The following is a 22015-nucleotide window of genomic DNA, read 5'->3' on the forward strand; positions in this document are numbered from 1 at the left end:
CTGAGAGTTACGACCCTCTCAGAAATCTCTGCGAGGATTCTGGAGAGAATATGGATTTAGCCCAAATGGCTGTTATAATTCTATAAATTCATTCATCTTAGCCAGAAATGACATCTCATGTTTACGTTAATTTAAGAAGAAAAGTTCTGATATTGTCCTCAAAGAACATTCAACAAGACTCTGCATATTAGCTTGAGTTCAGATGCAGCCTCCTTCTGGGGGCAGAGGGAGGAAGCAGCAGTCTTTTTTAGCTTGGTGGGGATTCCCTCTCACCAGCCTTCAACCATCCAGGCTAGAGTCATCTATCCCTTCCTAAAGCTACTCTCCCCACTAGAGACCCACAAAATAGTTTTTCTCACAGCCAATAATTAGCATGTAGATAGAGATGACTTTGGGGTCACTGGGGGCTGTTTTGTCTACACTTCCCCAGCAGAGAAGCAGAAAAGCTTTGGAGCCTCAGTTTGTTGCCTCAGCTCAGGCATTCACAAATTATGGAAACTTGGTCAAATTACTAAACTTCTCTCTTCCTCATTTTCCTATTAACATAAAATGGGGATAATAAGAGTACTTGCTTCATAAGCAATAGTGTGAGGGCTTGTATCTGTTTGCAAAAGTCAACTGTTAAATTTTCAGGAATTTTGCACGTCATTGTTAAATATAGCCCCTATTAAAAATTAAATTATATAATTTAATGAATAAGTTATATTAAATCAGGTAATAAATAATCAAAACTCATCACTTCCTAATTATTTGACTACATTTTACTATTATCTATGGTTCTGAGATTATTTACATCTGTTGAATCTATATGGTGCAAATAGCATATAATGGTGAACTACTGTGAATTTCTGCCCAAGTCCCACGTTCAGTGACATCAGATTGGTAGCTTGAAATTGGCCATGGTGGCAATGTAAGTTCTCAAAATGCGTTAGCCATTAGTATTTCTGAGGTGTGTTTATTTCATTTTTCGCATCTCTGTTCTTTCCAACCTTTCTCCTTGAAAGGTCTCTTCTTTTCCTCTTCCCTTTTTCCCTTCCCCCACCCCCAAACCCAAAGCAGGGGGTATGGGGAGATATGACAGTAACTGGAAACCATTCTAGGTCCCTTTCCTTTCCCTTTCACCTCTATTGACTTGACTTTAAGCTCCGCCTGCACCAGATCACAGACAGTGTATATCTGACTTAACAATGGATCTCCAGAACCAAGCAATGAGCCTACCCTGTAGCAGCCCTCAAATAATCCCTGCTCTGTAGACCCACCTGAGGACAAGGAGGGGGAGTGTTGTAGAAGCCCTGCAGGACACACATTTGCAGTCTTCTTTCTGCTCACTCTGACTCTCTTATGACCCTTTTGGTTCTAGAAAGTCAAAGCTATAGCTGGGAACTGCTGCTTTTCAACACTGCTGCCCTCCCCAGACCACTGCCAAGATTAACTAGAAGGGTTCTAGAAAATGTTCTAGAGAGTATATTTGATTAAATGACCTCAAGCAGCTGTAAACAGCAGTAGACTATTCTGTGAAGAAGTATGCAGAGCTAATGACTTACTAAGGTTTTCATTTGTCCCCAGTTCTGGAAACTTCATCTTTGCCCTTCCTCCTCTATTTTATATGCCTAGTCAAGAGCTTTCCTATGTAGCGATTGTTGTCAAATTGGCTCTGGTTTTGAGAATCAGCTATTCATCCTGTTTGTCAGTTTAATGACCTGCTTTGGTTCATTTTACAATTAAGTATCCTTCTGCCCCATGGCCTAATTCAGTTTTCATTAATTTGCCTTTTAATGAAGAACTTTGAGATAATAGTTTTACCATGTCTTGGCTGCGTTCTATTTTAAATTATAGGTTACCATTTTGCCCTAATTCAAACTACCAGTAACACCTGCATTTTGAGTTGCAGTTGAGCATGTAAAAATAGATTTGCTATGGAATAACTACCTTTAATTATACTTTTAGTAAACAGAGTCAGTTACAGATTCCAAAATTTAGAGAACTATCCAAGGGATATTTTTTTCCTCCAAGGGATTTTTATGACTGACTTTTGCCACAATCCTCAGTGATCTTCCTAGCGCTCTTCATGATCAAAATAGTTCAGGGTTCTGTAACTGGCTCTTTTATCTATGCCACTGGGGCTACTTTATCTAAATATGTACACTTGTATCTTCAAATAATTGTAGATAAAAAAGTGAAATTCTAAGGTAAGACCTTTCCGTTAATGACCTAGTCCCTTAAAAGTTTTTTTTTTTTTTTTTTAATTGATTAAACACTTTCTCTCAAGATTTTGCTGCCCAGATCATCTTAAATAGGCCATGGATTGGCATTAACCCACCATCTGGGGCAATTTAGTAGTTGCTTTTTAGGTTAAAGGTGGCCTTCTGCAGGGGCAAGTTAATTGTCTAACCAGCACCTGGTATTGTCCCCGCTGCAGAGCAGATGGTGCAGTGAACAGAGGGCAGCTGCGGGGCCCACCCCATGGTCTCACCTGCTTGCAGGCCACAACACACTCTCTCTGTCTCTCTACTGGGGGCTCAAAAACATTCTCTTCCATCTCCGCCTCCGCAACCCCAGCAGAGTTCTGAAATAGAAACTGTCTTTTTGTGTAATAAAAGATAATGGAATGACTTCCACAAGTGTTGCAAAAAATTTCTTTGAGTTTAGGGAGGAGGCCTGGGTGAGAAGTTCCCTAAAGAACAGGTGTTAGGATGTGTTTGAATAGTGGGCCATCTGCTAGGCTGTGGGAACCTGCTGGGTGTAGCTGGCTGCCTGACACATCAGGGTGTCACTGATTAATACATCACATGTATTAGCACCATGCTTGTAGGAAATGATGCCCAGTGTGGTATGAAGCTGAAATTAAAATAATAGATCTGTAACTTGTTTGTTCTGCTTGGGGAGGCCTAATGTGTGATTTAAAGTATATCATACTTGGGAGTATAATAAGATTTTCATTTACTTACTTAGTAAAGCTATAAAACCTGTTACTTCTTCTTTTATAGCAGTAAGGTCTAATGGCATGAATCTTTCAAAATGTAAAATATCCTTCTCTACAAAATATAATACAATCAAGCAATATTCTACTCAAAAGCACATCTCCCAAAGATCAGATTGTCTCTTTAGTAAAAGATTCGTCCGTCCTAATCCAGAATTTTTTAGAGTTTTACCAGAAGTTAATATTCTCTGTCATGAATGTAGTATATATCCAAAGTGTATTACTTTGTCTTGACTTCCTTTGAATGACATTTCTGTCTCATAGAAGTTCTTGTTCATATTTTCGAAGGGAGTAGGTGTAGAACCATTTGCAGCCATTATATAGCTTTTGAAATAATGTTATGTGTTATCTGAGTGATCTGTCTGCTACTCTTAACATCTTTCAGACAGGCTGGCAAATTACTAGTAGCTCTCTCCATCTTGAAATACAGTTGACAGAAACTGAAGGAAACACCTTACAACTACTGGGGAAAATCTTATAATTGGGTTATAATTTTCCTCTCTGAAGGGAAAATACCAATTAGACATAGGAAATAAGCTGGGAAATATAAACTGAGCTTAGGAGCAACTAGATCTGTAATACGTAGACAGCTTTCGGTAATCCTTAGTGAAATTAGAAAATCTCTTCTTCGTGATGGAAGTCTTACATGAAAACAGAGCATGGTTTTCTGTGTTTTCCTTTGTCGGATCTCTCCAGTTCTCATAGGAATTATGCAGGTAAATAGCAATAATGTGCTAATAGTCCTAGACATCAGAAGCATCATTGGTTATGTTGTTGGTCTGTGAACATCTATTGCAAGTTCCATCTCAAAACTCAAGTCACAGTCTCAGGCTTTCCTTCTCCCTCTAGCAGAGGGCACAAGATCTGGGATCAGACCCCTGGGGTTCCGGCAAGTTGAGAAGAGTGTTTTGCCCATCTATTTAAATGCTCTGTGAGCTCCAGTCTGGTCAGCCTGGACCTTAAGACACAATTGGTCTGGGCCTTCAGGAAGCAGCAACTGGGATGGAGAGAGAGGAGGGAAAGGAGAGGGAGACAGGTAACATGGGCCCAGCAGCCACCATCCACGGGAAGAGTCCATCCTGATCCTGGGCAGGAGGGAAGGGCAGTTCTTGCAGTCAGGCCAAGTCTACAGAACGGGTGTTGGCACATTAGTGACTCCCTGCATGAATTAAAACCCAAACTCCCCAAACTAAAGACATGCTCATCTTTATAAAGTGCAACCATCTGCCAGTGCATCGGTGGGCTTCCTCTTGCAGCATCAACCTATGATGACAATCAACATTCAGGACAATTATTATTCATAAGAAGTAAAATAACATTTTAAGGATTTGTAAGCTGCTCCTTTGTTAGGTAAAGTGATTCTACAGAAATTCTGGTTCACCCTGATGAAATGCAAGGATTATGAAAATTAGACAAACTAAAAATACTTCCAACAACAACAAAAAATTAAGTTTAAGATGTTGTGTGCATCTAGCTAAGGAGAACAGAAATCTGAGCTGTGTTCAAAGGAGGTATCTTTTACAAAAGCAGGGGCAGATATAAAAACAGAAATCTGAGCAGTGGCTCACAGCCAATTTTATATCATTTGGGTTGAGAACAAATGGTACCATAGCATCTATCATTAGAAAAGAACATATCCTGCCCAAACAGAGAATGGGAGAAAGTGATTTATGAGGTGCTTTTGAAGAAAACATGCCTTCTGGAAAGCAAATGAGAGACAACCAATGGAACAGCTGTAAACGGTGACTACTAAAATTCAGGAACCAGACCAATATAAATTGAAACATTAGCGTAAGATGAATAGGTAAGAAAGATACCTTAAGGTCAATACTCATCTCAGGCTCTTTGTATTCAAATGACCATAACTAATTAAGTCTCTGCCCTTTTATTTTCCCAACATATATAAATTCCACCAATAACCTAAACTTAAAGTTATGTTGTCTTTGTATGTTTTCAATATATTGAAGAGAAACAATAAAAAAAAAATCACCCACTAAAAGGAGGTCTCTTAGCCACCTAGAACTTTCAAGTTTGGAAACACTGAGTCATCTAAATTGATGTTCAAGGACATGGTAATTTTTATTAATCTGGAAGCTGGATTCTAAGGTAAAGGAGGTATCATCTACTGGCACTCACTTCTGGGGCAGCACAAGAGTTATGTCTCTGATATTGCATCCGCAGTTTAACATAGGAAATGCAGAGCCCATCCCTGTTTTTTGAGTAGGACCTTGGTGACACATTTCCTGGACAGAGTGACATGTGATCCTTCATCACTTCCCTCATATTCTCTTGTCTCAGCCTTCTCCTCTGCTACCACCAGCCCATGTGGCCACAGCAGAAGGAACTAGCTCCAGCAGAGAATGGGAACAAAGCTGCTTTTTGCCATAGGATCTGCCTCTACTCTTGACCTGCCTTTGGCAAGGCTCCTTCTGAAGGAGACTGGCTGGACCAGGGCAGCAGGTGACTCTGGACCTCCCAACCCTCTGTCATGTGCACTGGATGTGGGGAGGGGGTCGTCCCAGGAGAGGAGCACATTGTTCCCTCCATGGCTTTAAGAGGTGTTCACTTTTCCACATTTCCACTGAGAGGGGACTGCTGAGCTCAGGTACCACTGAAACCAGGGAACACACACAGCTAGCTATCAGCTGACCACCCACAGGCTTGCCATGCCCGAGAAGCCAGCATTTCTGGTTTTAAAAAAAAGGAACGCTGTATGCAAAATTGTTTAGCCAAGAAAAATGAGTACTATTTCTTTCTCATTATGGAAAAAAGTGCTAGACTTCAAGTGTGATAAATACATGAACTGGCCCAATCATTATTTTTTCTTAAATGACATAGGAAATTTATCCAGATTAAACTTAGTTTTCATTGGTACTTCTTTCTGTTTGGAATTTTCATAAAGAAGTGAAATTTATTTTGTACTTTATATTTATAAATGCATTTCATTAAAATTTTCAGAAGTTCCTAATATAAATGGTACCATTTTCTATAAATATAAAAAGTGTAATAAAATAATATCTCTATACATAAATACTACAAAATAACAATAGTGACAGACAGCAATTAAATTAATCAAAAGAAATATAAGTATGGTAATCATCCTTTAGTGAGATACAATATAAGATATTGTATCTTTAGTGAGATACAATATTTACAAATTGCTTTCAGTCCAAGTGTATAGGGGGACTCAATTAAAGGTTGAACTTTCAAGAACAAAAATAAAGGTAACAAAAGAGGAATAAAACAAAATAAAGATTAAATAAGATTTTACATATCAAAACTGAGTGAGATTATTTAGGAATTCCAGACTCCCTGATCACAAAAGCCAAAAGTCAACCTTTCTACTACACTAATGTTCGAACCTATATATATATATATATTTTTTTTTTTGAAGTATATGGGGAGAAATCCCACATAAATTGTTTTTGTAGAGCCTCAAACAACAGTTAACTGATGACAATTATTAACAATATTGGTATACCTTAGAATTCAGTGTCTTTGTGGAGGAGAAGGAAAGTTGTATAACAGCTTATTGTACCATTTAATGCCACAAAATTAGAATACTTTATTAAGGTTATGTACATAAAAGAGCTCTAACTTAGTTAATGGGAAGAAAGGATCCTGTGTTTTATGTTCAGTAGATTATGCTGCATACTTTTTAAAGTTTTTTCTTAAAATTCCATAAGTTATGATCAATGAAAATAATACAGTGCATGCATGTTGACAGAGTCTGTGGAGGTCTATCAGCCATTTGAAACTTAGTTTTGAAAGGCTTTATTAAGCTCACCCACACTTCACCTCACCAGGGGTAATTAATAAGTTCTACATTCACCCACTTGCCATTTTTGCTGGGTTTTTCTTTTAATAAAGTATGGTATTTATTGTTTAGAGCAATGTTCCCTCTGGAAATAACACATGATAAATAGTCAGAAATTATTAGCCACAGGGGAGTATTGGATTATGGATAGGAAACCTTGGAGATGTAAAGCCTTCCATGGGGACTAAACTCCCAGGAGACACAGCCACCTCCAGCATCTTTATTTCCTTCTGTCTCTTCCCACAGGTTCTGCTTTGCTTCCATCAAGAGAGTCCTGCTTGGCCTCCTGTGTCATATAGATGGGTAAGAAAGTCCAAGTTTCAAGTTCAGTCAGAAAACTATCAAGCAGTTTTGAATGTGGGTCTCATACGCTGCCTACAGCCATGCTTTACCAAAGTAATTCTTGAAAGAAGCTAGAGAAAGAGGGATTCAATGATTACTGAAAAAATTCAAGCTAAACATGGAAAGAATTTCATGGAGATTGATTATATACTGGAAGTGGATATTGAACAAGGTCATGAGATAGCTACCTAATAAAAAGGTCTTTTCTTAATATAACTTTTATTATGACAATATAACAATCTGTTTTATGACATAGTAGCAATTTGACTAAGGCAGAACACTGGATAATGGGTTATCAGTTCAAAAATGTTTTCCACAGTGCCTATGATTGTGTAAGAAATATCTCTGATTTCTCTTTTTCAAAAAGCCAGTAAAACATTATGCCTGTGTTCCTAAGAGACATTGTAAGCATAAAGCATTTGGACCCCGATGTACCTACATTTTTTAACCCATTGACTGCTGGAATATATGGAACAATGGATTTCTCAGACTGTTTTCCAAGCATACTAGATTCAAAAAGGAAAATAAATCTCCTTTTTCCCATAGGCAAGAACATCTTGCATTCCTCAGACTTAAATTTATTCCAGTCTATTTTCTATTCATCTAGTCCATTCATTTGCCAAAGGATTATTTCCTAATACACCATAAAGTATGAAATGAATGGATGAATAATGGAGTGAAGATAACTAATAATTATACCTCATAGTATCTACAGTAGAAATTATAAAAGTCACAGATTTAAAAATCCCCTGCAAGATAAATATTCTTTCTTTCTACTCTGTGTTGTAACATAGAGAAAGTTAGCATTTTGGAGTTAAGTTGCTACTCGAATCATGACTGGTGGCATTTTTGAAAAGGAAATGCCAAACTGTTTTAAGATTTCAAACAACAGAAGAATCAAGGGATCAGAATTAAAACTGGGGTAGAAAGAAATCCCTGTCACTTAGAGATTGACGCTTTCATTCATCTTCTAATTACTTCACTCAGAAATGTCTTCCATTATACACTGCCTTAGTCATCCCAGTTATCACTGCTCTGGGATTGAGCCCTAAGTCCCTCCTACTCTTTTCTGCACACAGCCATCCATATATTACTAATTTTATTCCTGGTGGCCTTCCAATTACCCATATTCTGCCCCATGAAGGAATTCAAGGTGAGTACTGTTCCCAAGGAGTTATCTGGTTCCAGTCTGTTACCTTCAGGTAAGTCAATAATGAAAGCAACCATCTAAATACATCTTGATCTTCTCCACACTAACAAGCTTTACACCTGGAGAACAATATTAAATTTGTTCCAGAATAGAATCTGATGTTTAAAATTGTCCTAACGTAGCATGCTATGTTCCAGTATAATCAGCTTTGGTAACTTCTAGTTCATTCCTTCCTCAAGCCCAGCCATTTGGTACGTTTTTGGAATCATCGATTCATTCACCATCTTGTTTAATCAAGACACTTCAGTGTGCCTGCTGTAATTCAACAGGAGACTTATAAACTAGTGTTTCCCAAAGTATCTGTGGTAAAGAATGATTTTTTTTTTTAATTTCCCCACTGTCACAGACCAATTGTTTGGTAAAAGACAATGAAAATGAATTACTAGAAAATGATACTGGATATCAGCAAAATCAAATTGCTATTAAAAACCATCTAAGACTTGACTCTCAATTTCTGTACTTGTCACAAATCAGCCTCAGGGCATAACCCATGCCTTCCTTGCATAACACTATTCCCAAACATTCTTGTTACTTTATCTCAGGGTTTTGTCCTATGTGTGCATCATTATCATGCCAAGAACAGGGAAGTGGGAGCAGACCACCTGGGAACATGCAATAGGAAATTGTATTGTCTGTAGACAATTTTTTTATCTTTTTTAAATTTTATTTATTTATTTTTATATTTATTTTTGGCTGTGTTGGGTCTTCGTTTCTGTGCGAGGGCTTTCTCTAGCTGTGGCAAGTGGGGGCCACTCTTCATCGCGGTGCGTGGGCCTCTTCACTATCGCGGCCTCTCTTGTTGCGGAGCACAGGCTCCAGATGCGCAGGCTCTGTAGTTGTGGCTCACGGGCCTAGTTGCTCCGCAGCATGTGGAATCTTCCCAGACCAGGGCTCGAACCCGTGTCCCCTGCATTAGCAGGCAGATTCTCAACCACTGCGCCACCAGGGAAGCCCCTATCTTTATTTTTATTTATTTATTTTTTGGCCATGCTGAGTGGCATGTGGGATCTTAGTTCCCCAACAAAAGATCAAATCCATGCCCCCTGCAGTGGAAGCGAGGAGTCCTAACCACTGGACCACCAGGGAACTCCCTGTAGACAATTTTTAAACAATCATAAAACTGAATAAAGACCAGAGGACAGACAGCAGAAGCAAATAGAACTGCAATTCTGCAGCCTGTGGAAGGAAAACCACATTCACAGAAAGATACACAAAATGAAAAGGCAGAAAACTTTGTACCAGATGAATGAACAAGATAAAACCCCAGAAAAACACCTAAATGCAGTGGAGATAGTCAACCTTCCAGAAAAAGAATTCAGAATAATGATAGTGAAGATGATCCAGTACCTCGGAAAAAGAATGGAGGCAAAGATCGAGAAGATGCAAGAAATGTTTAACAAAGACCTAGAAGAATTAAAGAACAAACAAACAGAGATGAACAATACAATAACTGAAATGAAAAATACACGAGAAGGAATCAATAGCAGAATAACTGAGGCAGAAAAAAGGATAAGAGAATTCACTGCCACGAAACAGAATAAAGAAAAAAGAATGAAAAGAAATGAAGACAGCCTAAGAGACCTCTGGGACAACATTAAATGCAACAACATTTGCATTATAGGGGTCCCAGAAGGAGAAAAGAGAAAGAAAGGACCTGAGAAAATATTTGAAGAGATTATAGTCAAAAACCTCCCTAACATGGGAAAGGAAATAGCCACCCAAGTCCAGGAGGCACAGAGAGTCCCAGGCAGGATAAACCCAAGGAGAAACACGCTGAGACACATAGTATTCAAATTGACAAAAATTAAGGACAAAGAAAAATTATTGAAAGCAACAAGGGAAAAATGACAAAAAACATACAAGGGAACTCCCATAAGGTTAACAGCTGATTTCTCAGCAGAAGCTCTACAAGCCAGAAGGGAGTGGCATGATATAGTTAAAGTGATGAAAGCGAAGAACGTACAACCAAGATTACTCTACCTGGCAAGAATCTCATTCACATTCGATGGAGAAATCAAAAGCTTTACAGACAAGCAAAAGCTAAGAGAATTCAGCACCACAAAACCAGCTCTACAACAAATGCTAAAGGAACTTCTCTAAGTGGGAAACACAAGAGAAGAAAAGGACCTTCAGAAACAAACCCAAATCAATTAAGAAAATGGTCATAGGAACATACATATCAATAATCACCTTAAACGTGAATGGATTAAATGCTCCAACCAAAACACACAGGTTTGCTGAATGGATACAAAAACAAGACCCATGTATATGCTGTCTACAAGAGACCCACTTCAGACCTAGGGACACATACAGACTGAAAGTGAGGGGATGGAAAAAGATATTCCATGCAAACGGAAATCAAAAGAAAGCTGGAGTAGAAATACTCATATTGGATAAAATAGACTTTCAAATAAAGAATGTTACAAGAGACAAGGAAGGACACTACATAATGATCAAGGGATCAATCCAAGAAGAAGATATAACAATTATAAATATATATATACCCAACATAGGAGCACCTCAATACATAAGGCAACTGCTAGCAGCTATAAAAGAGGAAATCGACAGTAACACAATAATAGTGGGGGACTTTAACACCTCACTTACACCAATGGACAGATCATCCAAACAGAAAATTAATAAGGAAACACAAGCTTTAAATGACACAATAAAACAGATAGATTTAATTGTTATTTATAAGACATTCCATCCAAAAACAGCAGATTACACTTTCTTCTCAAGTGCACACAGAACATTCTCCAGGATAGATCACATCTTGGGTCACAAGTCAAGTAAATTTAAGAAAATTGAAATCATATCAAGCATCTTTTCTGACCACAACGCCATGAGATTAGAAATCAATTACAGGGAAAAGAATGTAAAAAACACAAACACATGGAAGATAAACAATACATTACTAAATAACCAAGAGATCACTGAAGAAATCAAAGAGGAAATCAAAAAATACCTGGAGACAAATTACGAAGATAACACAACGATCCAAAACCTATGGGATGTAGCAAAAGCAGTTCTAAGAGGGAAGTTTATAGCTATACAAGCCTACCTCAAGAAACAAGAAAAATCTCACATAAACAATCTAACCTTACACCTAAAGCAATTAGAGAAGGAAGAACAAAAAATCCCCAAAGTTAGCAGAAGGAAAGAAATCATAAAGATCAGATCAAAAAGAAATGAAAAAGAAATGAAGGAAATGATAGCAAAGATCAATAAAACTAAAAGCTGGTTCTTTGAGAAGATAAACAAAATTGATAAACCTTTAGCCAGACTCATCAAGAAAAAGAGGGAGAGGACTCAAATCAATAAAATTAGAAATGAAAAAGGAGAAGTTACAACGGACACCACACAAAGCATCCTAAGAGACTACTACAAGCAACTCTATGCCAATAAAATGGACAACCTGGAAGAAATGGACCAATTCTTAGAAAGGTATAACCTTCGAAGACTGAACCAGGAAGAAACAGAAAATATGAAGGGACCAATCACAAGTAATGAAGTTGAAACTGTGATTTAAAATCTTCCAACAAACATAAGTCCAGGACCAGATGGCTTCACAGGTGAATTCTATCAAACATTTAGAGAAGAGCTAACACCCATCCTTCTCAAATTCTTCCAAAAAATTGCAGAGGAAGGAACACTCCCAAACTCATTCTATGAGGCCACCATCAGCCTGATACCAAAACCAGACAAAGATACTACAAAAAAAGAAAATTACACACCAATATCAGGGATGAATATAGATGCAAAAATCCTCAACAAACTGCTAGCAAACAGAATCCAACAACACATTAAAAGGATCATACACCATGACCAAGTGGGATTTATCCCAGGGATGCAAGGATTCTTCAATATATGCAAATCAATCAGTGTGATACACCATATTAACAAATTGAAGAATAAAAACCATATGATCATCTCAATAGATGCAGAAAAAGCTTTTGACAAAATTCAACACCCATTTATGATAAAAACTCTCCAGAGAGTGGGCATAGAGGGAACCTACCTCAACATAATAAAGGCCATATACGACAAACCCACAGCAAACGTCATTCTCAATGGTGAAAAATTGAAAACTTTTCCTCTAGGATCTGGAAGAAGACAAGGATGTCCATTCTCGCCACTATTATTCAACATAGTTTTGGAAGTCCTAGCCACAGCATTCAGAGAAGAAAAAGAAATAAAAGGGATACAAATTGGAAAAGAAGAAGTAAAACTGTCACTGTTTGCAGATGACATGATACTATACATAGAGAATCCTAAAGATGCCACCAGAAAACTACTAGAGCTAATCAATGAATTTGGTAAAGTTGCAGGATACAAAATTAATGCACAGAAATCTCTTGCATTCCTATAAACTGACAACGAAAGATCAGAAAGAGAAATTAAGAAAACAATCCCATTCACCATTTCAACAAAAAGAATAAAATACCTAAGAATAAACCTACCTAAGGAGGTAAAAGACATGTATGCAGAAAGCTATAAGACACTGATGAAAGAAATCAAAGATGACACAAACAGATGGAGAGATATACCATGTTCTTGCATTGGAAGAATCAATATTGTGAAAATGACTATACTACCCAAAGCAATCTACAGATTCAATGAAATCCCTATCAAATTACCAGTGGCATTTTTACGGAACTAGAACAAAAAAATCTTAAAATTTGTATGGAGACACAAAAGACCCCGAAAGGCCAAAGCAGTCTTGAGGGTAAAAAATGGAGCTGGAGGAATCAGACTCCCTTACTTCAGACTATACTATAAAGCTACAGTAATCAAGACAGTATGGTACTGGCACAAAAATAGAAATATAGATCAATGGAACAGGATAGAAAGCCCAGAGATAAACCCAAGTTGACCTATGGTCAACTAATCTATGACAAGGGAGACATGGATGTACAATGGAGAAAAGACAGTCTCTTCAATAAGTGGTGCTGGGAAAACTGGACAGCTACATGTAAAAGAATGAAATTAGAACACTCCCTAACACCATAACACAAAAATAAACTCAAAATGGATTAGACACCTAAATGTAAGCCTGGACACTGTAAAACTCTTAGAGGAAAACATAGGAAGAACACTCTTTGACATAAATCACAGCAAGATCTTTTTTGATCCACCTCCTAGAGTAATGGAAATAAAAACAAAAATAAACAAATGGGACCTAATGAAACTTAAAAGCTTTTGCAAAGCAAAGGAAACTACAAACAAGACGAAAAGACAACCCTCAGAATAGCAGAAAATATTTACATTCAAGTCAACGGACAAAGGATGAATCTCCAAAATATATAAACAGCTCATGCAGCTCAATATTAAAAAAACAAGTAACCCAATCCAAAAATGGGCAGAAGACCTAAATAGACATTTCTCCAAAGAAGACATACAGATGGCCAGAAAGCACATGAAAAGCTGCTCAACATCACTAATTATTAGAGAAATGCAAATCAAAACTACAATGAGGTATCACCTCACACCAGTTAGAATGGTCATCCTCAGAAAATCTACAAACAACAAATGCTGGAGAGGGTGTGGAGAAAAGGGGACCCTCTTGCACTGTTGGTGCGAATGTAAATTGATACAGCCACTATGGAGAACAGTATGAAGGTTCCTTAAAAAACTAAAAACTAAATTACCATATGACCCAGCAATTCCACTACTGGGCATCATATGACCCAGCAATTCCACTACTGGGCATATACCCAGAGAAAACCATAATTCAAAAAGACACATGCACCCCAATGTTCATTGCAGCACTGTTTACAATAGCCAGGTCATGGAAGCAACCTAAATACCCATCGACAGATGAATGGGTAAAGAAGATGTGGTACATATATACAATGGAATACTACTCAGCCATAAAAAGGAACGAAATTGGGTCATTTGTAGAGACGTGGATGGATCTAGAGACTGTCACACAGAGTGAAGTAAGTCAGAAAGAGAAAAACAAATATCGTATATTAACGCATATACGTGGAACCTAGAAAAATGGTACAGATGAACCTGTTTGCAGGGCAGAAGTAGAGACTCAGATGTAGAGAACAAACGTATGGACACCAAGGGGGGAAAGTGGCGGGTGGTGGGGGTCGTGGTGTGATGAATTGGGCTATTGGGATTGACACATATACACTGATGTGTATAAAATTGATGACTAATAAGAACCTGCTGTTTAAAAAAATAGATAAAATAAAATTCAAAAAAAAAACTGAATAAAAATCAGTCTGCTTTTGAAGTCACTGTGACTGTACTGGTCTTGAACTAAATATCCACAATTTCCTGATGGTGTGGCCAGCAGAATTAGGTAGTGCCAGGCGACAAGTATCAGAGATCTTTAAATGGCATTCCTTTGAAGATTAGCAAATCCTGTCTTCTCAAATTCACCAGTAATCTTTTTATTTGTACTTATTACAGGCTGGATACATAGTAAGAAATCAATAAGTTCTTTTCTTTGTTTGTTTGATTAAAATTTTCCAATGTGTAAACACACACTCACAAAAAAAATCAGTCTGCTTTTTGTTATCATCTTTCATCATTCAGTCATTGACATTTCTAAACAATGTCAGTAATAAGATCTTCTCCTTGATAAAAACACTCTTCTCCCCTCAAAAAAATCTTTTCCACACACACAGAACCTACTATGTGCACTTTAATCAATTTTGTTGCTGTACCCTACATGGTCTCTAGTTTCTCCACAATCTCTGTTATCAAATAGGACAACTATTAAGAGTCTGACCAACTCAGAAAATAATGGAAGACCTATTCTTAGCTGTTTAGACATTAAATTTCTTCAATATATCTCTGTTTTTAACAATATTTAAACAATAGCACTGCCATTGCTAGTTGATATTTAGCTTTTGAGATCAACTATACCCAGTTCTTCTTTCCTCTAGTGTTTAGTCTTAAGCTACACTTCTGTATCTTAAATTTTCTATTTGAGGAGGTTTTGGTTTTTTTTTAATTTCCCCTAATTATACCATGGGGTTCTTTTCCCTTCTGAAATCCACCCATTGTTGAATTAGTCTTCCAATTGGTTTAAGTCAACTTAAAAATTGTTCCCGCCTCCTAGGATCAGGAAGGGCACAGTCTTAAGTTAGTTTCCCTAAAAGCAGAGCCTGCAGTAGGGATTTAGGGTGTTTTATTGAGGGGCTGGTCTTGAGGAAAAACATTAAGGGATTGAGAGAGCTGAGTGAGGATATGATCTCAGTGGTCTAACCTTGGCCTGAACCACTGGGTTGTGTGTGCCTGTATGCAGAGGGTGCTCTGGGGTAAAAATCACAATGCAGAATCATCCTGCCTATAACAGACTATCATTGTCTGTCCCCAGGAGGGAAGTATATAACCTCCCAAGCATCCTAGCCATGGGACTTGAAGAAGATGGAAGATATAGGTCTGGTTATAGGTTATGTGGGTGGAGCACCAGCAGCACCTACTATATGTGCAGTGCTCAGGTTCACTGGCTTCCCACATTAAGTTCACTCCATCTAGATACAACTTCTCCAGGATTCTAGTTGGTCACAATTTCTGGGGAAGCTTGCAAGAGTAAGGTTAGAGGAAGAAGGTAGATTTCTGCTGTGGCAGTTGTTCCCAAGGCTATAACTAATGTTATTACTGCCTTTTTTTTACCACCTGTTCTAGATTCCCCTCATCCTTGGCTAGTACTTCTACTAGTCTAAGTGGTTTGCTTGGTGGAATGACCTAGACCCACATCACTGAAGGGTCTGGGCTACACTTCACTGTACCCTATCAGTCTATGGTTGCTATACTTGCCCATTTACAGTTAAAATCAGGTATGGGAGAACCACAGGATGCCTCAATAGATCACCTGAGTGCCAGATATATTCCTCCCACCCCCATTTTGTATCAGGCTTACCTCCTTATAATGATCAGGGTCAACTCCATCTGGCAGTGTGGGAACTCCTTTGTGTGCCTGCCAGTCTACTGGCACAAGGAGCCTTAAGTGACCACATGGCAGCCACAGAAATAAGTGTAATAGGTATCTTGATGCACCACCTGTTGGAAATATCCCCCTTTTGTGAACCAGGACTTCTAGACCCACAGGGCCAAGGGTTGTGAGAAATGGGAAGCACAAAGTCCCCGAGTGGGTCACTGGGAATACTGGAGAGCAGTGCTACTCCTACTTCTGTCCCTTGGTTCCCCAGTCCATGTTGTTCTTCCACCTGTTTGGGACATAGTACCATAATATGGCTTTTGGTTTACATCTTGAAGGATAACACCCCTTCCTCACAGGGTGTCTACCTCCAACTCAGCATGTCAGCGGTGCCTTCAAGTGTCCTTTCCACAGCTCTATCAAGCTGGCAACTTCTAGATGATGAAGTATGTGATAGAGCCAATGGATCTCATGTTCATGTATCTTTTCCCACACTGGTGGTCTTTGCCATGAAGTTTCATTTAGTCCAGGGTGGCGTTTTTTCAGGATACTGTGTCAGGTTATCAGACAATCTGTGAACATTTGGATAGTGCTGCTGTACTGTGGGTAGGAAAGGCAAACCTGTACCTGAATTATGTGTCAGTTTTGATCAGTGATGAATCATTGACTTTGCAGGGTAGAAGGCACCTGATGGAATCACCCTGCCATCAGGTTGCTGGTGTGTCTCCTCAAGGATTGGTACAATATCAGGGGGGCAGTTTGGGTTTCTGTTGCTAGAAAGTGAGACATTCAGCAGCAGGAATGGCTCCATGTTCTGTTGTGCCCAGGCAGAGTCTCCACATACGCCTCAGTGGCTATTCTGTTCTTGAGCCCAATAAGTAAGCCCTGGGGTGGCCAGTGACAGAGGCTGGCTGACATCTACTGGCCAAGTCATCTTGTCTACTTGGTTACTTAGTGTTTCTTCTACAGTAGATGCTCTCTGGTGGGCATTAATGTGCAATATGAAGATCTTACACTTCGTTCCCACTCTAAAGTTCGTTCACATGCCTCTTTCACAGAACACTTTTGTCCCCATACCCTCTTGGTGGGCTGAGCAAGGGTATATATATACACACACATTTTTATATATATTTGGAGAGAGAGAGAGTGTGCATTATAGTTATAGTTATTTATATGTGTATATATATATATATATATATATATATATATTAAAATCCATTAGTTTACACCAGTATCTCTAATTCAGTCCAATATCCGGGTGCTAATTCTAGTTTTCTCCCTTTGTGTATTTGTAACTCCCTTCTCCAACATTGAGAAGTCCAGTTCCCATTTTCCTTAATAAGTTTACTTATAGGAAATTTATAATTTCCCTATATGTAATCTATCTCATATTGCCGTTGTTGCCCCCTACCCTTTATGGGCACCCTCCTCACCGCACTTGGGCTCCAGTACCTGACACCAGTTCTTCCTTCCAAATGGATGCCTTCCTCATTCTGCTGAGGCTCTAATACCTCATGCCAGTCCTGCCCTTCTGCATGGATGTCTTCTTCACTCTATTCCGACTTTGACACCTCTCAGAGGGAGGGAGGGGCCTCACACAGTCCCCAAGTCTGAACCACATGGTCCAAACCGTCTTTACCAGAGCTTGACAGTAGGGACATTGGTTCAGATAATGAGGTAGAATTACCTTGTTTTTTTTCATTATCTTTTTTCTTTGTGTAAGTCTGTCTCTAGACTCACCCATGAGGGGGACAGGGCAAGAGGAAAGGATTGTTAGCAGGGCAGAATTGGAGAATTTCAATACCCTCAACTATTATGTTTCTAAACTTAGGCCCAATAAGTGATGAAGACGTAAAGATAAAAATGGAAAAATATAGAAGTATCATTGTTGTGTGCCAGTATATGAGACATATTAATTTTCTTTGTTGTAACAGACACTATACAGAACTCCTTGAATGCATGTCAGAATATTCAGATTAACAAATTACAAGGTAATCACAACGGCCACATGCAGTGGATGAGAACTGCCTTGAGTAACAGCCTTTTAATTTCCATCTACTACTTTAACACCATAAAATTGCCCTCTTAATTTTATTATTCCACATACTCCTGGAAATGCTTCAGTTTCAAAAGATAAAGGCAGGGGAAAACTTTCTCAAATGAAGTACTTCTTGCTGTAATAATTGTGTTTTCACCATAAATGATGAGATCATGCCTATATTTCCTTGGCCTTAAGAGCTGGAAATGGAAATTGAACTGCAGTTATTGCTGGTAGGTCAGTCACAGAATAAAAGCAAGAGCAGATTTTGAAATGTGTTAAGACTAGGGTCACCAAATAAAATACAGGTTGCCCAGTTACATTTGAATTTCAGATAAGCAAGGGATACTTTTAGGACAAGTATGTCCCAGATATTAAATGGGGTATACATATACTAAAAAATTATTTGCTATTTATCTGAAATTTAAATTTAACAACATGTCCTGTATTTTTTTTTTTTTTTTTTTTAAATTCACGTTCTTTTATTTATTTATTTATGACTGTGTTGAGTCTTCGTTTCTGTGTGAGGGCTTTCTCTAGTTGCGGCAAGTGGGGACCACTCTTCATCGCGGTGCGCGGGCCTCTCACCATCGCGGCCTCTCTTGTTGCGGAGCACAGGCTCCAGACGCGCAGGCTCAGTAATTGTGGCTCACGGGCCCAGTTGCTCCGTGGCATGTGGGATCTTCCCAGACCAGGGCTCGAACCCGTGTCCCCTGCATTGGCAGGCAGATTCTCAACCACTGCGCCACCAGGGAAGCCCCATGTCCTGTATTTTTATCTGCTACATCTGGCAACCCAAGATGAGAAGAGAAGCCCCAAAATTCTAATCTATTTGTTTTTCTAAAGCCGTGGAACAATCTCAACCGCTTTACTCAATAAAAAGAATATAACCCAGAGAAAAACAACTGGCACTAAACTGGGAGTTTTTCCAGATGTTACCAGGATTGAAATTAACTGGTAAAAATGGAAGAAACAGACTAGGAGAATATCCCAATCCTAGGAAAAACAGAGAGAGTGAAAGAGGGAGAAACCAAGAAGGCCGAAGGAAATATAAGGAAGAGAAAAGAGAACAAAGGAAGAAGACAGAAGGGGAGAGAAAGAAACTACTAGGAGAAGGAAGGTGGAGCCACAGAGGAGAGGGTGTAACCATTTTCACCAGCTCAGCAGAAGCAGAATGGAGACAAAGTCCACCATGGGAACCCCATGGCCATTCCATCTCCAGCTCCAAAGCAAAGCTATCTCCCATCTCAGAAATCATGATGAGATGCATATCAGATGAAGAATATAGTCAATTTAATGTCCCAGCCCCCAAAAGGACAAGCAATTATATCTGCACTCCAGAGTCAAGCCATAGGCCCCGAGTGATTTCTTATTATGAAAAATGCTTCTGTAACATCTCCCCATATCCACTTTCTTCAAAATGAGCCTCTCTAAATATGTAACAAACATCCTTTCTTATTCATGGCTTTGGAAATTATTGCAATAAAATGTACTGGGATAGAGTCATAATAACATCCCAAAAGATCCTACCAAGAAATCAGATATTTTGATACCACATACCACAAACAATATCCTAGAACTTAGTTTTCTTACATAGTAGAAACTTCTAACATTGCAGTTATATTGTAATAGTAACAAGATAGCATTATAATTCTGGCTGCAGAGTTTAAGCAAATGAGGAAACTGAAAAATATCATGGAAGCTTTAGAAACTATCTGATCCAAATATCTCTCCCAACAGATGAAGATATTAACTATTAGGTCAACATCTCATCTAAGTTGAGTTTTAAGAGGTCTGGATCAGTTACAAAGTCATGGTAGCAGACACTCTGGTGTCCCGCCCATAGTTGCCACCCTCACCAGGTTACTCTAGCATGGTTTCCAACTGCCAGCCCCATCATGTATTTGTCTGAGAACAAGAACTCCTGCTGCTGGAACCAGCAAGATAAAACTTTACTGCCATCACTTTGTGATGGTCAGTGGGCGGGAAAATTAGCTCTTCCTGGGAGCAGCCCTCAAGCACTCCCCTATTCCTTAGGTGAGATAACTGAGGTGTGCGTGAGATCCAGGCTGGCTCCACACGTTCCTCCAGTGGGATCAAGCGCAATCTCCCACATGGATAACTCCCTGGATAGCACCCTTTATTGGCTGCCTTCCCTTCTCTGTCTCATTTCTTCACTCTTTTATCGGTGCTCTTTTCACCTCCCAAATCGACTATCTGCACTTGAGTCATTGTTTGCTAGTGGGGAACCCAAACTAAGGCAGTCAAACTTGTAGAATTCTGTTGTATCTCCAAATTTCTGATCAATATGATAGGTTATTAGAATGCATTTGGTAAATAAATCTCATTTTATTATACTTTGATAATATACTATTGTGCATAATAACAACAATAATTGCTACTTGGATCACAATATTTTCAAAGAATTTATATAGACATAAGTATATATATTGCTAATTCAGTATTCTTTCATTCATTCATATTTTTTCTTTTAGATGAATTTGTGAATTAGTAAAATATCAACAAGAAAAGTGAAGCTTTACTATCGGTAGATAGAAATCACTAGGCCCTTAAGATAAAACAAGAAGAAAAACATAACTGCTTTAAAAAAAAAAAAAAGTGAGGTGAGGCAGACAGAGAGAGAATGAAGTCCATTTAAACACTCTGGCATCATTTAAGTTGCTAATTACTTTTTATAGCAGCTAAATGGGCTAGGTTACCTTTGTCTGTGACCTACTAGATCAGTCTAAAAACTATAGACTTAGAAAGTTCAGAGGTTTCTTTGAACTCTAAACATTTCTTCTTAAGTAGCCCCAGGAAAGTCATCTCAGTGTTTCAAGCACTCTACTTCTCAGGCAAGAAAGGGTTTAAGAAAGTTAGGAGGAAAGAGACACTTCATTCAAGCCCCCATGGGGTAGACAGTTGATATACTTTGGGCTGCCCTACTCTTGGATCACCCTTCCTATATTGGGAAATTCTCCATCTTTTGAGTCCTGTCCTTTCCCTGACAGAAGCCAGAAACCCTTTCCCACTTCCCATACAACTAGGCACCAACATGTGATAGGGGCCACCCCAACCAGACATACTCATGCAACACCTCAGTTCAGAAACTGGTGACCCACCTGAGCTAGTGCTACACAGATTCATTCTGGGGAAGGTGAATGGCAAAGACATGGACTTCCAGTGGCAGAGAGGGCCGAGGTTCAGCTGCAAGCTACAGCTTGTTTTGGGGGGCAGCAGTGAGCTGTGGTCTTGCCTCCATCTGGTGACTCCACGGGACCGTACTGTGCTGATTTACATGTTGCTCCTGAGACTGCACACCTCAGATGAGACTCGAACCCAGCCAAAATTCACATTGGGACTGGAACCCACAGGCTGGGACTCAAACCCACTGTCTTTTAATTGAGATTGCACACCTGGTCTCAGGACGTAGTGAAGCTCAGGTTCTTTATGTCTCAGCGCAGAAGGAATTCAGAGAGAGGCAAAGTGATTGGTTAGAAGTAGATTTGTTGAGAGAGAGACACACTCCATAGACAGAGTGTGGGCCATGCGGTCCATCTCAAAAGGCGAGAGCAGCCCCGAAATACGGGGTGGTTAGTTTTTATGGGCTGGGTAATTTCATAAGCTAATGGGTGGGAGGATTATTCCAACTATTCCAATATTTCGGGGGAAGGGGTGGAGATTTCCAGGAATTGGGCCACTGCCCACTTTTTGGCCTTTTATGG

General features: G+C 39.0%; 1 long non-coding RNA gene across 1 annotated transcript in view; it reads left to right on the plus strand.

Annotated features, from left to right (window-relative positions):
- Positions 1-22015, plus strand: part of LOC309625408 — a 98819-nt gene that overhangs the window by 23512 nt on the left and 53292 nt on the right. Inside the window, exon 3 of the long non-coding RNA XR_014242503.1 lies at positions 7044-7100. This is a non-coding gene — a long non-coding RNA (uncharacterized lncRNA). The remainder of the gene's footprint in view (positions 1-7043; positions 7101-22015) is intronic.

The sequence above is a fragment of the Balaenoptera borealis genome, assembly GCF_965194805.1.
Source record: "Balaenoptera borealis genome assembly, chromosome: 3".
Classification (NCBI taxonomy): Eukaryota; Metazoa; Chordata; class Mammalia; order Artiodactyla; family Balaenopteridae; genus Balaenoptera; species Balaenoptera borealis.